At 45.6% G+C, this 16,943-nt stretch overlaps 1 protein-coding gene across 1 annotated transcript in view; it reads left to right on the forward strand.

The window, feature by feature from the left end:
• INPP5D (inositol polyphosphate-5-phosphatase D) overlaps positions 1-16,943 on the forward strand; it is an 87,815-nt gene that overhangs the window by 11,775 nt on the left and 59,097 nt on the right. The gene's annotated exons all lie outside the window — the stretch shown is intronic.

Genomic DNA, 16,943 nt, shown 5'->3' on the forward strand with positions numbered 1-16,943 from the left:
TGTGGAAACCTAAAGACCAGCTCACCTGTACAATATGATGAAAGAAAGCTGTGCACAGATGTTATTGGGCTGTGCAAATGTGTGCTCTTTCCTGGGTCCATTCCTGATATATTGTGTAATGAGGTTGTGGGATGACATTAAGTTTGTGCTGTGTGATTTTGATTTTTGCTGTGTTCACTGAGAAAGGCTCTTAGTGTACCAAAGTGTGCAATGATGGCAAAATACCAGTGCTTAGAGGTTGAGCTTGTGTTGAGCATAGTTTTTATTATGATTTTATTAGCCTAGTACTTAGATACCATAGCTGAGGTTTGGGTCCTGCTGTGCTGGGGGATGGAGACAGACACTGTGAGAGGTGGTCACTTCCTGAAGATCTTATACTCTAACTAGACAAAACAAAGGGGAAGAAGGGATTGAGTCCCAAGGTGACCATGGCTTGCCTAGGGTCACGCAGCAATTCGGTGGCAGAGACTGGGACTGGAACCTGAGTCTAGGTAATTGTGTCCTTACTTTTTAGCATGTTCTGAAGAGATACAGTTAAGAAGCTTTAGCTCTAAATAAAAGGTTTATTTTAGGGAATGGGAGTTTTTCTGTCTTTTGTATATTAGGGTTACTATATTGGACTTTTCAATAAAAGAGGACCTCCCCACAAGAGGGAATGTGTCTGTATCAGTATCTACCAACTCACATTGTATTAATGCATTGTAGTATATATAGTACATTCATACAGCATAAATTGGTAGATACAGTCACAGATACACTCCTTCTTGGGGGTGTCCTCTTTTTGAAAAGTCAAATATGGTAACCTTATGTATATAAAAAACCCAGAGTAAATATTAGAGCTGGGTACCGAGATGAGGGTCTAGAAAGAGGGGAGGTAACTAAAGAGGGGAGATTTGAAGCCTACATTTTGCTCACCCTGTGGAGAAAGCATTCTAACCAAGATGTTCCGGTGGCTGCAGCTCTCAGCTTTTCACCTGTGGCTGCAGCAGCAGCCCTGAGGGCAGTGGCCAGCTTTGAGAAGCTGGAGCACCAGTTAGAACATTTGCTGCCCACAGTTTTAAACAGAGCCGCTCTGGTCATTTCCTCTGCACGCTGCCCAGCTCAGCATCCAGGACCCCAGCCCATCTCCACACCCTGCAGAAGTCCAAGGTCTGCCCCTGTCCCATTTCCACTGCTCTGCCCAGCTTTCTTCTTGTGAACTATAAACACTCATCCATGAAGTAATGGTTTACCCGAATGTTTTCAGAAAATTCCTTTTTGTTCCAAATGAGAGCTGCCTATCTGGGGAGGAGACACTGTGTGATTCATACACAAGAGAGATCTAATCAGGGCTTTGAGTGCAAATGTTTGTGTGGCCTTAACCCAGGACACGCTGTTGCACCACTATAATTCTTTCATGATGGTAAACGAGAGCATGAAAAAATATACATATTTACACTACCCGGCCTTGAAATTATATGCACAATAAACTCCAGGGAAGGCTGCTTGTTTGAAAAATGTAATCCCAAGCTCCAGATTCAAGTTCCATAGGTATTAGTTTAGTGGCTCAATTTCTGAGGGTTAATGCTCAGTGGGAAATACGAAAAATCAGTGGAAGGGCATTACCTTTACATCCACTGGACCGCTGTCAGGAGGGATCGTTGTGAGCCCACTGGATCAGCTGAAAGCAGTCACTGGATGCTGTTTGTGATCCTAAGAGTCCACTGGGTCTAGCTGAGAGACATCTGTTGCAATTTGTTAGGTTTCTCCAGGAGTCTTTGTCGTAAGATGGGTGCATAAAGGAATTTCTGGGATTCCATTGAATCTGTAACGTGATTGGTTGGTGTTCTGGTGGCTCTATATAGGAAGCAGATAGGCTGTGGTAACTGAGCTTTGTACATCTGGGTGGCTATTAACTGTATTGTTAATTGACATTTTCAGTAACACAGCATACTCCCATTTTTAATGTGTATTATTCTGTGTTTATGCGACAAACCAGTAGTCCCCACTTCTGTCCAATGAGCTGCTCAGCCAAAACAAACGAGACTGGGTGAAAAGCTGATGCCCCATGCTGCTGCCTTCTGATCTTGAAACATTATTCCAGCTGTGCTGGGCATTAAATCCATGTTTGGTTTGTCCTGCTGCAGTTTTTGTCTGATCCAAAGCACTTCATGTGGTTTAGAAGGACATCTCACAAAAAGTCCAGTTCATTTGTGCCAGGGTGTCATCTCTGTTAAGCGAGAGGGGTGAATTAGCATTTTAAAAAACCTGTCATTTAAAAAAGAATAGAAACATACAATGGAATGAGTAAATCATTGAAGCGAGTACAGCAGTCACCCTTCCCAGCCCCATGACAAAAGGGTTCCAACAGAATCACAGGGCTAGAAGGGACCTCAGGTGGTCATCTAGTCCAGCCCCCTGCTTCAAGCAGGATCAACCCCTACTAAGTCATCCCAGCCAGGACCTTGTCCAGCCGGGACTTAAAAACCTCAAGGGATGGAGAATCCACCACCTCTCTAGGCAATGCATTCCAATGCTTCACCACCCGCCTGGTGAAGTAGATTTTTTCCTAATATCTAACCTACACCTTTCCCTCTTCAACTTCTGACCATTACTCCTTGTTCTGCCATCTGACACCACTGAGAACAGTTTCTCACCCTCTTCTTTAGAGCTCCCCTTTAGGAAGTTGAAGGCTGCTATTAAATCACCTCTAAGTGTTCTCTTCTGTAAACTAAACAAGCCCAAATCTCTCAGCCTATCCTCATAGGTCTTGTGCTCCAGACCCTTAATCATTTTTGTTGCCTGTCGCTGAACCTGCTCCAGCAAATCCACATCCTTTTTATACTGGGGGGCCAAAAACTGGACACAATATTCCAGATGTGGCCTCACCAGTGCCGAATAAAGAGGAATAACTACTTCTCTAGATCTGCTCGAAATGCTCCTCCTAATGCACCCCAGTATGCCATTAGCTTTCTTGGCTACAAGGGCCCACTGTTTACTCATATCCAGCCTTTCATCCACCATAACCCCTAGGTCCCTTTCCATCGTACTGCTGCTGAGCCAGTCGGTCCCCAGCCTGTAACAATGTTTGGGATTCTTCCGCCCCAGGTGCAGGACGCTACGCTTCTCCTTATTGAACCGCATCAGATTTCTTTTGGCCCAGTCCTCCAATTTATCCAGGTCCCTCTGGATTCTCTCTACCCTCCAATGTATCTACCTCTCCCCCTAGTTTTGTATCATCCGCAAACTTGCTGAGGGTGCAACCCAGTCCCTCATCCAGGTCATTAATAAAGATGTTGAATAACACCAACCCCAGAACCGAGCCTTGCGGCACTCCGCTTGAAACAGACCGCCATCCAGATATTGAGCCATTGACCACTACCCGTTGGGCCCGACCATCAAGCCAGCTTTCTATCCATCTTGTAGTCCAAGGATCCAATCCATATTTCCTTAACTTATGGACAAGAATGTTGTGGGAGACTGTATCAAAAGCCTTGCTGAAGTCAAGGTATATCACAGCCACTGACTTCCCCATGTCCACAGAGCTTGTTACCTCGTCATAGAAGCTAATCAGATTGGTCAGGCAGGACTTGCCCCTGGTGAAACGTACATATCTATTGTTTTAATCTTTTTACATCTCTTTTGTTTTAAAAAATGGATGCAGGAAAGACTCATTATTATGAGATGATGAGATCAGTATACGTTAGTTACATAGACCCTGAATTTGTAGTCTAAATGTGCATGCATGGTTTAGTATGCCTGTACTAGTAGGTATTCCATCGTGTCCAATGATGACATCTTGAGCTTGCACAGGCTCATCGGTTGTGGACTCGCATGTGGCTGAGGAGTCCAAGCTTTGAACGGCATGGGTGTTCACAGTGGGGGCAAGGGAAATGTCCTGTACTAATCTATGCCTGTTCTAATCCATTTGAAATTAAACAGGTACAGGTGGGCTCCGGATACAGATCAGCTCTGGAGGAGTAGGGACATTATCTATTGGATATCTTTACAACAGATACGAAAGACACAATATATTGCGCCTTCCTGAATGGCATCCACGTGATGCTAAATGACAGTATTTTCCTTCTTCCAGTGTGTGAAGCTACTTCTCCCTTAAAAGTTGTCTCTGACAATTGTTTTAATCTTTCTGAGTATGGAGATGGAGCACTAAATTCCATTTTCTAATTAGATCGGTGTCTAATATCATGGTGTCAAGTATCAGAGGGGTAGCCGTGTTAGTCTGGATCTGTAGCAGCAACGAAGGGTCCTGTGGCACCTTATAGACTAACAGAAAAGTTTAGAGCATGAGCTTTCGTGAGTTAACTCACTTCTTCAGATGCTGGTCCTGGAAATCTGCAAGGCCAGGTATAAATAGGCCAGAGAAAGGCTGGGGATAACGGGGTTAGCTCAGTCAGGCAGGCTGAGTTGTATTGTCATCAGTAGATCTGGAGGTGTGAACTCCAAGAGAAGGGAAGCTGCTTCTGTATTTAGCCAGCCATTCACAGTCTTTGTTTAAGCCTGAGCTGAGGGTATTGAATTTGCAGATGAATTGTAGCTCAGCAATTTCTCTTTGGAGTCTGTTCTTGAAATTTCTTTGCTGCAGGATAGCTACTTTTAAATCTGCTACTGTGTGTCCTGGGAGACTGAAGTGCTCTCCTATGGGTTTTTGTATATTGCCATTTCTGATGTCTGATTTGTGTGCATTTATTCTTTTCTTAATATCATGGTGTTTACCCACTTCTTAGAACTTGCAAAAATGCGGGAAAGTTAAACAAAATTAGCTGAAGGTGTAACTTCAGAGTGCGTTAAACTGCATTAGACTTCTGTGTTGACGCTCTCGTTCAGAATTAAATGAATTAAGACCACTTTAATGTTGAGTGAGTGTGTCCACACAGGGCATCTAATGCCGTTTAACAAATCCACCTTAAATTTGTACCTTTTAGTTAATTCAGATACATTTTCCTGAATGACCTGAATAGATTAGCTCTTTTGTGTTTCTTGAGAGATTAAACTCATCGAACTATTCCAGTTTATGTGACCAATGTTCAGCAGCTTTACAAGAGCTTGCTAACACAGTTTTCCAGTACAGTACTGGGGTACCCAGTAAAACCTGTGTGAGATTTTACTCTGGGAAAGTCATGGAATGAGCTATCTGGTATACATAGCTGATGTAGTCGCTCTTTTGTGTGCTAAAACTTTGCCTTTCTGTTAACAGAGCTGTCTGGACCAGAGACCGATTAGATGCCTTTGTTGCACTTTGTAAAGACTAAAAATATTTTCCTGGCCACCTTTAAGAACAGGAGGGATATAGATATGGATTTTCAATTCCCTCTACCCTGTCTAACCTGTCCTAACTGGAGCCCAACTGGCAAATGATGCCTCAACCATAATCTCCTTGATTCAGAAAGTATCCACAGTGTTATATGAGGTACATGGCCAAGCCACATCAAACTGAAAGTGAAAAGAAATTAAAAAATCATGCTACTCTCCTTTTCTTCCTCTCTTGGATCTGCTGACTGGCGTGCATCATTTTCTGGTCTCTTTGGCCTCGTTGGCTTGGGAGACCCAGAACCACATCCTGCAGGTGAAGATGTATTTCAAAACCCTGCCTCCCTTTTAAAACCTAATCTACAGTACATGAAGTGCTCTAGATTTTTATCTTGCTCAGAGGGGTGTTTAGAGCACAGCTATATGGGCTCAGGGTGCTCAGGTACCACAAATAGTGAGGGCTGGGGGCTGTGCTCCAGCAACGTTAACAGAGGCAGGGTGATTGAAGTAACCGAAGGCTTGTCATTAAAATGAACTAAGGATCTTCACCTGATAAATTGTTAGTCTTCAAAGTGTTACATGACTCCTTTTTTGTTTTGTTAGGGTAGAAAATTTTGACAGGAGGTGTTAAGGCTACCTCTCTCTTACTAAGGATGGTGAGATGATCCCAAAAGCATTATCAGGAACTCCAGCCAAAAGATAAGAAACAAAAGATGGTCGTGCTAGTCTACATACCATGAAAACAAAAAAGCAGTCCAGTAGCACTTTAAAGACTAACAAAATAATTTATTTGGTGATGAGCTTTCGTGGGACAGGCCCACTTCTTAGATCTAATAAATTATTTTGTTAGTCTTTAAAGTGCCAGTGGACTGCTTTTTTGTTTTCATAAGAAACAAAAGGTGGGCTAACGGGAGTTTTGCAAGGGGGCTTAGAGGCAGACTTAGAGGGGGGCAGGCTAGATACATTTACCACAACATTCTCTAAACTTCTTTAAACTAAAATCAGAACCACTTGATTTGGTAGGGAGAAAAGTCAAGAATGGATAAGCTATAGGAGTAAAAAGTGAACGCAGGCAGAAGCCCGTCAACGGAGTGGGGGCTATCCTGTCTATTATGCCAAGGGCTTGTCTACACCTGCCTCCAACTTCGAAGCGGGCATGGTAATCAGGGTGATGGGAGATTACTAATGAAGTGCGGCCGTTAATATGCAGGACTTCATTAGGCTAATTCTCCCCCACAGCAACTTTGAAGTGTTAAACGTCAAAGAGCTGGCATGCATGTAGCTGTGGGCACTTTGAAGTGCCCATGCTACTTCAATGTGCCTTTACTCCCCAAAATTTTGCAGCACTTCATTAGTAATCTCCCATTACCCTGATTACCATGCCCTCTTCAAAGTTGGGGGCAAGTGTAGACCCAGCCCCAATGTAGCATGTATGATTAGGGGCAGATGGCATATGAGTACCCAAACTTCATGGAAACTTTGAAGACACTTAAATGTATTCCCCACGTTAAAAAAAAAATAGAGAACCAAAAATTGCCATGGTGACTTAAAAACCAAATAAAAGAAGCCGTGAGAAGTAACAAGGCTTGTTTGAAAAGTGGAAGTTAAATCCAAGTGAGGAACATAGAAAGGAACATAAACTTTGGCAAATGAAGTGTAAAAATATAATTGGGAAAAGCAAAAAACAATTTGAAGAACAGATAGCCAAAAACTAAAAACGTGATAGCACATATTTTTAAGTGCAGGTTGAATCTCTCTAGTCCAGCATTCCTGGTATGGCAACATCTGCAGTCTGGCATGATTTTAGTTAGCTGGATGTCCACTTATCATGGTTGTGATCAAGTTTCCTGTGGTCCCATAAAGTTTATTTCCAGGCACCAGTCCTGGCTCACAGTATTCTGTGCTGTTCTTAACTGTAATTTACCCCAAATGACTTCTTAAAAGCTCAGTATACAATGGAGGTGTTGGTCATGCTGCTAGACAAATTGACCTCCCGTGGTTCTGGAAATTCTCTGGTTCAGCACAAGTCAGGTCCTGAGAGAGGTTAAACTTATATATCAGAAGCAGGAAGTCTGCTAAACAAATTCCGTCCCAGAGCCTTAAGATGGCGGATGGGCAGGGAGGAGTTGGATGGGAGTGGGGCTTGGGATTTGGGCATTCTGGACACCACAACAATTTCTGCAAACCTGCCACCTTGGTTGTGAGGCTTAGTTACTGTCTGTGCAGTGGTTTGGCTGAATAAAGCTCGAGCAAAGTATCAGGCACTAGTTTGCAATCTGGAGTGTGCCGAGAAGGCTAGCCCTGCTGAGAGACATGATTTAATGCAAGAGCAAGCGTAGTAAGTGACCTTGTCATCGCAAGCCAAATGGCTACAGTTAGCTCTTGTCCTCCTTGGGTGTCATTCAAACACACTCTAGTTAAAGCTTTCCGCACTCAAACTTCCTGAGTCTACAGCAGTTTAAGGCATTTATACAACAACCGCCCCCTCCACCAACACAGTGTCAGAAAACCGTGTATCGTTTAATTCATTTATTCTCACAACTCTCCTGGGAGGCAGGGCCAGGCTATTTTCCCATCGTGCAGATGGGGAACTGAAACACAGAGAGGCTAAGTGACTTGCCCAAGATCACACAGGAAGCCTTTGCCAGAGCAGAGAGTTGAATCTGGGTTTCTTGACTCTCAGACTAACATCCTGACCACTGAATCCATCTTCTGTGCATGGGTCTTGTCCAGCTTTGCTAGATGATTTCACCACCATTTACTTTGTGTTTACCAGTGCTTAAAACCAATAGGGGATATTTGGCTGGTTTGCTGGAACTTTGAAGTCAGATATCATTCTTACTGAAGTACCATGTTAGCCTTTTTGCTTTGTAATTCAGGTAATGCTGCCAAAAGGAAATGAGAGTCAATATCAGGGATTTATATTCTTCCTGTCCAATAATGGGAGATCCTGGACCTATAAAATAATTTTGAATAAGCTTACAAGGCAACTATAAAAGTGCCTTATCTGCAGTGTGAGAGAAGAATTGAAGGTTGTCCTTTGTTCTCTTTATTGAGGTAGCTAAAAGTGTATAGAGATTGGATTATTCAGAATATTGGTAATAGCACATGGAGCCTGATACCTCCAGTAGGTTTCTGGTTCATTTTTAATTAGGAATTGAGAATAATTTCTGCCTGATGCCTGCTTTGTAATCTAGCAACTGAACAAAAGGACAAACTGGAGTGAGTTGAGCACCATGACAGAATTACAAACTGTCATTTGAAGAGTCTGTGGGGAGGGGATTTCCCAGTCCTGCTTGCAGACTCAGTTGTGAAGTGTCTGAATGATGTGGGCCTAACCACGATGTGGAAAGTGTCCACCTAAAAAATGATGCCTCTGTGCCTTAGGGAGCAGCCTGCTTAGTCTCCCTCTGTTTTAGGTTATTGTGTTTTATCATTCTGAATTCTCAAAAACAAAAAAAGCAGTCTGAGGTTGTATTGACCTTTTCTCATGTGTGCGTCATGAATGTAACACAAACTAAAGACTCAGAGGGATGGTCATGTTAGTCTGTATTTGTAAAAACAATAAGGAGTCCTGTACCACTTTAGCAATTAAATCTTATGCCCTAATAAGTCCATTAGTCTCCAAGGGGCTACCAAACTCCTTGTTGTTTTCACAAACTAGATCTTATTTCAGGTGATACCTGTACTCACTAAGGCTATGCCTTGTAGAAGGATTGGCCAGGACGAGCCCTTACTTTGTACCATGATATTTGAGAGGAATTGGTCTCAGTTTAGTTTCTAGTGGACAAGTGCCAACATCACAAAAGCTTCAGTTGCAACTGGTACCCTTGTTTGTCAAACTCTGGAGCGATGCTAAGGATTAAAAGGGCAGGGAAACTGAACTATGAAGTTATTCTGAAAGGGGCTCCCTCAAAGGTAGGACTACGCTTGCACTGCCATTCCCCCTTTCACGTGACAATGTTAAAGCCTCACAGAAGGAGCTCTTTTCATCTCGTACTGACTACGGAACTCTGTTAGAATAACGAAGGAAACACGATTGTCTCTAATGCTGCTGTCAGGAGTGTGGGCGTTTCTGAAAGTGTGTGCTATGGTTGGTATGTGCTGCGTGTGCTAGCTGGATTTCTAGTAGCCTGGGTTTGGTTTTGTTGTGTTATTTGCTATTCCTTTATTTTGGAGGTGTTCTTCCCACCCCATTTTTCCTTGCTGTTGCAGGAGGATTTCCCAGGGAGGAATCCCATGGAAGATTTTCCCACTTCAGTTGTATTTAGTGGTTTGACCCCAAGCAAAATGTTTGAGTGCCTGCTGTCTCCTGTAGTAATTTTCCTGGCCAAGGACCTGTTTGTGAATAATGTGGAACAGGAGGATTCTGGATCAAGGAGTCTTTTGTTCCAGTTTTCCGTTCTTTACTCCTGCTACTAAACGAGCTTTTCCACTGCCTTTCCCCCGCCCCTTCCTTCACAGTGACTCTAGTGTCTGATCTCTCCCATTATGGGTAGGTAGTTTTTGCTGTCCAGAGGATTTGGTTAGGCTGAAAGAACCCAAACAGGAGATATGTAATGTCATTGCAATGCCAGGTTTATATTGTTCTAACTAACCCTGAACAGTCCTTGAACCTGATGTTAAATTACCACATAGATGGTATACATAGACTATACAGCCAGTGTTTGCTACCTCCGAAAATATGATCTGTTTTGTGTGTGGTGACCTGGTCAGTTGAGGGGTTTCTGCCCATGTACCACTGGTTCAGGGGCTCCTGATAAGGATGTGGAACTCCAGCATAGTGGGGATGGGGCAGGACATCAAGGGATGTTAGGGCAGGACTCTTGGCTGAAGGCTAATCCCAATCACATCTCAGGGGCTTCACTGGATCACTTTTGTACCATGAATATTTGTTTGGTCCTCTACATCTCCCACTTACTTGGCCAATCATCATTTTGTCTCTGTCGGTGCCTCTCTCCCTCTTCCTGTCTCTGCTTCCCACTGGCACTTCAATGCTGTGTTATTCCAGGACTTGAATCTTACCCCGATGTTAACTGTGTTTTGGCAGCAGCTGCAGCCTCTGTCAGAGTCCCTGAGACAGTGGTTAGATGGTGGAAAGGTCCAAATCTGACTGTTCTGCCAGCAGGATACCCAGCCTGCCACACAGTCCTTGGGTGAGACTCTGAGTGCTCTAGAACGAGGCATCCTAGGCCTTAATGGCAACCTTGATGAGAGTAACCCAGGGCAGATTTCTCAAACCTTAACTGAGAAGTACCAGCTCCTGAGATGCTTGTAGGAAGAGAAGGTGCAATGAGCCATGATTTTGGGCCCGTTCTTCTCAGCTGCATGACACTGATGCTCCTCCAAGATCTTTGTTTGCCAGGTGCCTCTGCTGAGATCCAGAAAGCAGCCGCTGCTTTAATAGTGTTCTGTACTCACCGGAGGTCTGTGACATGCTGGCGATGGGAGGAGTTGTCCCAGGGGTTACTCCTGTTGACTGGTGAGGAACTATAGGGCCTGGACACACTAGCTGTGTCTACACGTGCACGCTACTTCGAAGTAGCGGCACTACCTTTGAAACAGCGCCCGTCGTGGCTACACGCGTCGGGCGCTATTTCGAAGTTAACTTCGACGTTAGGCGGCGAGACGTCGAAGTCGCTAACCTCATGAGGGGATCGGAATAGCGCCCTACTTCGACGTTGAACGTTGAAGTAGGGACCGTGTAGACGATCTGCGTCCCGCAACGTCGAAATTGCTGGGTCCTCCATGGTGGCCATCAGCTGGGGGGTTGAGAAATGCTCTCTCTCCAGCCCCTGCGGGGCTCTATGGTCACCATGGGCAGCAGCCCTTAGCCCAGGGCTTCTGGCTGCTGCTGCGGCAGCTGGGGATCCATGCTGCAGGCACAAGGTCTGCAACCAGTTGTCGGCTCTGTGTATCTTGTGTTGTTTAGTGCAACTGTGTCTGGGAGGGGCCCTTTAAGGGAGCAGCTTGCTGTTGAGTCCACCCTGTGACCCTGTCTGCAGCTGTGCCTGGCACCCTTATTTCGATGTGTGCTACTTTGGCGTGTAGACGTACCCTCGCAGCGCCTATTTCGATGTGGTGCCGCGCAACGTCGAAGTTGAGCATCGACATTGCCAGCCCTGGAGGACGTGTAGATGTTATTCATCGAAATAGCCTATTTCGATGTTGGCTTCACGTGTAGACGTAGCCACTGTGGTCAGTACCAGAGCTCTGTTACAGGCCAGCAGCTGTTGAGAGGCAAGGCCCCCAGTATGAATAGATGCCATTTAAATCTTGCAAGTATGTTTAAATCTTATGCTGGTGTTTGTGGGAAAAAGAGCTGTCCCTTCATTGCCATGTGACAGTGATCACCCTCTGCACAAAAATGGGGATCTTGTGACATGGGACTGGAAGACCACTTTCCTTCTCTCCTCTGATTATAAGATTTTATCCAGGGCCTTTGCCAGCAGGGTCAATCTGGCCTCTTTGACACACCTTGATCAAATATACGGCGTATTCCTAAACGCTGCGTTTCAGATAATTTGATTTTAAGCCATGGTGTTTTTATTGTTAGCAAAACTTTGTAATCTGGCCTAGTAACCCGTTTGTAGAATACTTATCCCAGGCTGTGCCCTGCTTTGCTGTTCCTGCCTTAGCTGAAGGAGACCAGAGGCTCATTGATCTAGCCAGCTGAGGCGCCCTTGGTGTCCAGTCTGGTCCGCATTCACTGTATTCTGACTCCCTGTTGGCCTGGAAGCCTCTTGCCTTCTCTCTCTTCTGTCGTGGTGTGGGGATGGGCTTTGAGGCTCCCCTATTTGTGCTGGCATCTGGCTGATTATGGAGCTTGGATTTGCCCCCCAGTCTATAATGGCGTTTCAACATCTGATGGCTTCTGTGAAGTGCATGGCCGGACCAGGCACTGGCAAGTTGAGGGCTGTTTGCAAAGCCACTGGTTTTGAATCCACTTTTTCCTGCTGAAGCTCTCTGCTCTAGGGGCATGTTTCCTGCCTTTACTCAGGCTGGGTTGCCCAGGCTGGCTCACCTTGTGGACAAGCTGGTGGCTAGTGACAGCTCTTGCTGTTCAGACCAAACTCCCCTTGATGCATTTGTTGGGAAGGTGGCCTGGGCTGTTTGGTGTTTGCAGAAACTTATTGTGGGGATTGATCCTCCAAGCAGAATTCTGTGTTCCCCTCGCTAGCTGGCTCCCCTTCCTTGGATGAGACCCTAGTGCAGCCGGGCAGATTGTTGTCCTGTGAGGCTTCAGTGAATGTTCCTTTTGCAATTATTGACAAGAACATAAGAGCACAAGAATGGCCGTTACTGGGTCAGACCACAGGGAGAGTGGACCGAAGACAATGATCAAGCAACTTGTCTCCTGCCATCCGTCTCCAGCCTCTGACAAACAGAGGCCAGGAACACCATTGAAGCCAAGAAGCTGTTCTACGGCATGTGTACCAAGATGCTACCTTCGCTGATCACCCTGATCTAGTCTGGAAGATGCCCCAGGCCCTGAGTAACTCTATAGGTATGCCTACACTACCAAGTTTTGTCACCAAAAGCTGCCTTTTGGCAACAAAACAGTGAGAGCATTTACACTCCATTTTTGGCACCAAAATACTTCCACCCTCACACGAGACTTTCTTCTTTTCCTCTCCCTTTATGCTCAACAAAGAGCCAGCGTAAACACTGCTGTTTGTTTTGTCGACAGAACTGGCTTCCACCAATATCCCACAATGTCCTGCCTTTGATGGCTCTGCAGAGTATTTTGATCTCTGCCACTCTGCAGGCATGCACCTCTCCCCTTTCAAAGTTCTGGGAAGAATCTGACAGCTCAGTGAGCTGGTGCCTTTGGGGAACAAATCAGCGGAATGCTCCTCAGCTTCAAATTATCCAAAACCCAGGCAGATGGCTGCTGCAGGGGAGGGATACGGATTGCTGTGCTACTTTGACATTCCTCACCACAGAGAGCTCACCCAGCTACTCATGATGCCACTCCCAGCAGCTGAAGAGGCTATAGGAGAACTCAGAAGGAATCCCAAAACGTGATCTGTCGACAGAGGGAGCAAGTATGAACCCCCTCTGGCGATTTTTGGTTTGTCGACATTTGGGTGTGGACATGTTTTGTCAACAAAACTTGGTAACGTAAACATATTTGGAGTCCCTGCTTTGGGTTTGTTCTGCAAATCCCCTCCTCTTAGGTGCACCGGTGACCTGGAGAGGAAAAGCCTGCAGACCCTCATAACAGCCTTGCTTTGCACATCTTATTACTCCAGAGGTGTCACACAATGAGCTTCTTGTTCAGCTTCAGACACTGTTTCTTTTTTTCCTACATTGTCCCCAGTTGGTTCTTTTTTTAGTAGCAGCTTTTCAGTGGTTTGAGGCTGGTTTTCTCTCAGGCCCTTATTTGTTCTGGAAGCAAAATACAATGCCAGCTTCCTGCCTGGCTAGCTTTCTGCTGGGTCAGGCAAAAGTTAGCCATTTTGAAACCTCACCAGAACAAAAGAGCCTGGGTAGAGCAGTTTGATGAGCTAGTGGCTGACCTCCGTGCTGGCTGTGGCATGGCAAGAAACTGCTTTTACAAATTTGCTTGTAACCTGGACACTTTTTGTTTGACTTGGTGTGTTAGTAATCATTTGAGTGAACATGATAAATGCTTTTTAATGTGCTTTTATGTGAATTAATTCATGTCATCCCTGTCTGTCTGTCTGTTTCACTTGCTCCGCCCACGCTGCTCCCTGACTTCCTGAGACAGATTTAAAGACACAGGACATGCATATCCTTCTGCTTTTCTTGTTCTTTGGCTACACACACAGAGGAGGATTAAGAGAAGGTGGGGGCCTGGGACAACAGTCAGAAGGGGCCTCCCAATATATAAAAATATTAATTTAATTAATTATTTATGCTTTAAGCTCTATTCAAGCTTATTATTACTCATGATGCATAATAAAATTACACAATTTTAAAATAAGAATGGCACGATGCATTTCTTTTGTTTAATTCAAGCAAATTGTTTAAACAAAATGGAATTATGGAGCCTTGGGCCCCTCATGCCTGTGGGCCCTGGGGCAACTGCCCCTTTTGCCCTTATGTTAATCCACCACTGTAAACACAGTACTTCAGTCTCCCGGTCGAATGATCTGGCCTCATGCATGGGCATGGCCGTCATTCACATCAAGTCACCATGGCAGCTAGTGCTTTCATTTTTTTTCTTGAATTTTGCAGCATTTTCCATCGTTTTTGCTAGGCAGGGGCCTGAACCTGACCACACTCAGCTCTCACAGACTTGAGTGGGATTCTGGATGCACATGGACTATAGGATTCATCTGGGTGAATTTTGAGCATCTGTTTTGATATCAGGACTACATGGAATGGGAAATGAATTGCGCAGTGTGTGACCTGTTTGTAAGCAGGCCATTCACAGTGACTGCACACCAATGAGGTTCAAGCCAGGGTGTAAGGGACCAGGGTGTGAGCAGGGACCAGGGCGTCTACCCTTGTGATCACCCTTCAACTGAGATCTGCCCAACAGAAACTGGAGTCACCATGCCGGATACAAAGGAATTGCAGGGCCAGGTGCCATGAACAAGAGTCACAGACACAATGATGTTAGAATGGAGAGGCAGAAATTGGGGTCAAAGCCAGGCTAGAGTCAGAGATGGGAGATCAGGTAAAGTCTGATGCTGCAGCAGGCTAAGGTCTGTGTGGTTGTCCAGACCAGTTCAGGGGGAATCTCTGTGGTTAAATAGAGGCACGTAACCAATCAGAGGGCAGCAATGTACAGTCACTCTGTGTCTTCTGGGCGAAACTTCCTGCAGCGCCTACTTCCCCCTGTAACCTCTGGCCATATATCTGTATGGTCTCCTGATGGTACTGTGGGACTATCAGCCTCCCAAAGCTCAGCAGCTGCAGGTTCTAGTCCGTGTCCTTTACAATAGTGCAGCGGTGTATTTGCAGTTATTGGGGGAGTCAGCTTACGGAAGGTATGAGAAATGCTAGTGTTCCTCTTAGTGCTGTTTCCAAGTGAACTTGGTGTTTGTGCAAGGTACCAAACAGACCCAAAGTCTCCAGCAGCAGATCACATACAGTGGGAAGAACCTTGTTTGTATCACCTTGACAACTGCACTCACCCCTCTTCTTAAGGGCAATTCGCTGTCTGGGCTCATTCTGTCCTCAGGCTCTCTGCTCGGAGTGCCATTGAGCAGGCTCTGTGTCAGTCTCCACTCCGTGTTCTGCCAGTGCACATTTGTGGCTGTAGATCTCTCCAGTGTGATCTGATAAGAACATCAACGTGGGTCAGTCCCTGTGTGCCTTACATCACTGCTGTAGTCACTTACGTCAGCAGCAGTTTCTGGCTTGCAGAGACTGTACAGCCAGGTCCCTCGAGAGCACTTTGCAGAGAGGACTAGGTATGAGCTGGCAGCACTAGTTTAGTCTTTCAGGCCAACAATTGCTACCTGCTTTGTCCCAATTCCTGCAGCCTGCAGTGAGGCCCAAATCAAGGGGAACTTCTGGTGTTAACACCTCTGGGATTTGTCTCTTTGTTTTAGATGCTAAATTCTTCATCTCATCTGACTGATCAGAAACTGGTGATTTGGAAATTCTGGGTCTAATCCTATGAGGTGCTGCATGTTGTTTGACCTCAGTGGGAGTAAAGGACAAGATTGGACCCCCCTGCCCCCCCGGGTAACAATTATTTACCCTGGGTTTAACAATAAACAAAAGTAATTTTAGTAAGTATAAAAAGTAGGATTTAAATGGTTGCAAGTGATAACAGACATTTCACAGTAAAAAAAAAAGAAGTGGCACTTTAAAGACTAACAAAATAATGTATTAGGTGATGAGCTTTCGTGGGACAGACCCACTTCTTCAGACCATAGCCAGACCAGAACAGACTCAATATTTAAGGCACAGAGAACCAAAAACAGTAATCAAGGAGGACAAATCAGGAAAAAAATGATCAAGGTGAGCAAATCAGAGCGTGGAGAGGTGGGGGGGAGGGGTCAATTAGATTAAGCCAACTATGCAAAAAACACAGGTCAAAGTAAGTTACTGACCAAAATAAAACATACCAGCTAAGCTTAATACTCTAAGAAGCTAGTTACATTCAATTTCTTACCCTAACACAGGGGTTGGCAACCTGCAGATCCAGAGCCATATGTGGCTCTTTAAGGAGACAGTTGCTGCTCCAGGTGCCACCGCCGCTGACTCCTCTTGCAGCTCCCTGCCCGGCCTAAACTGAAATAATGGAACTAAATGTAACTGGTTTAATGGCTGACAGGGCAGCTGGGGGGAGCCGGCTGTTAAACCAATTACATTTAGTTCCATTATTTCAGTGGAGGCAGGATGGGGCGCACTGCAGGGGGGCAAGTGCTAAGCCCGCAGGAGGTTGCACAGCCCCCCTGAGAAGGAGGCGGCGGCCGCGGAGGAGCAGCGGCAGTGAGTGTGGCTGGAGGAGCTTGTTGGCTGAGGCGGGTTAAGCCTGGGTGTCGGGGGGGGAAGGCTTCTGGGATGGGGGGGTAAAGCGTGGAGATGGGGATGGGTTTGGGAGCTAAAGGGATTGTGAGCCAATGCCCAGGTGCCAGCTAAAGGTCCCGTGGGGCGAAAGGGTATGATGCCGCACCAGCAGCTACGCTAAGCAGCCAGGGCAGGCTGGGTTCTTTGGTTTGTGTTTAGTTCGGGTACAGCAGCAAGAGGAAAATTACACTTAGAGAGGC

This window comes from Carettochelys insculpta, chromosome 10 (genome assembly GCF_033958435.1).
Source record: "Carettochelys insculpta isolate YL-2023 chromosome 10, ASM3395843v1, whole genome shotgun sequence".
NCBI lineage: Eukaryota > Metazoa > Chordata > Testudines > Carettochelyidae > Carettochelys > Carettochelys insculpta.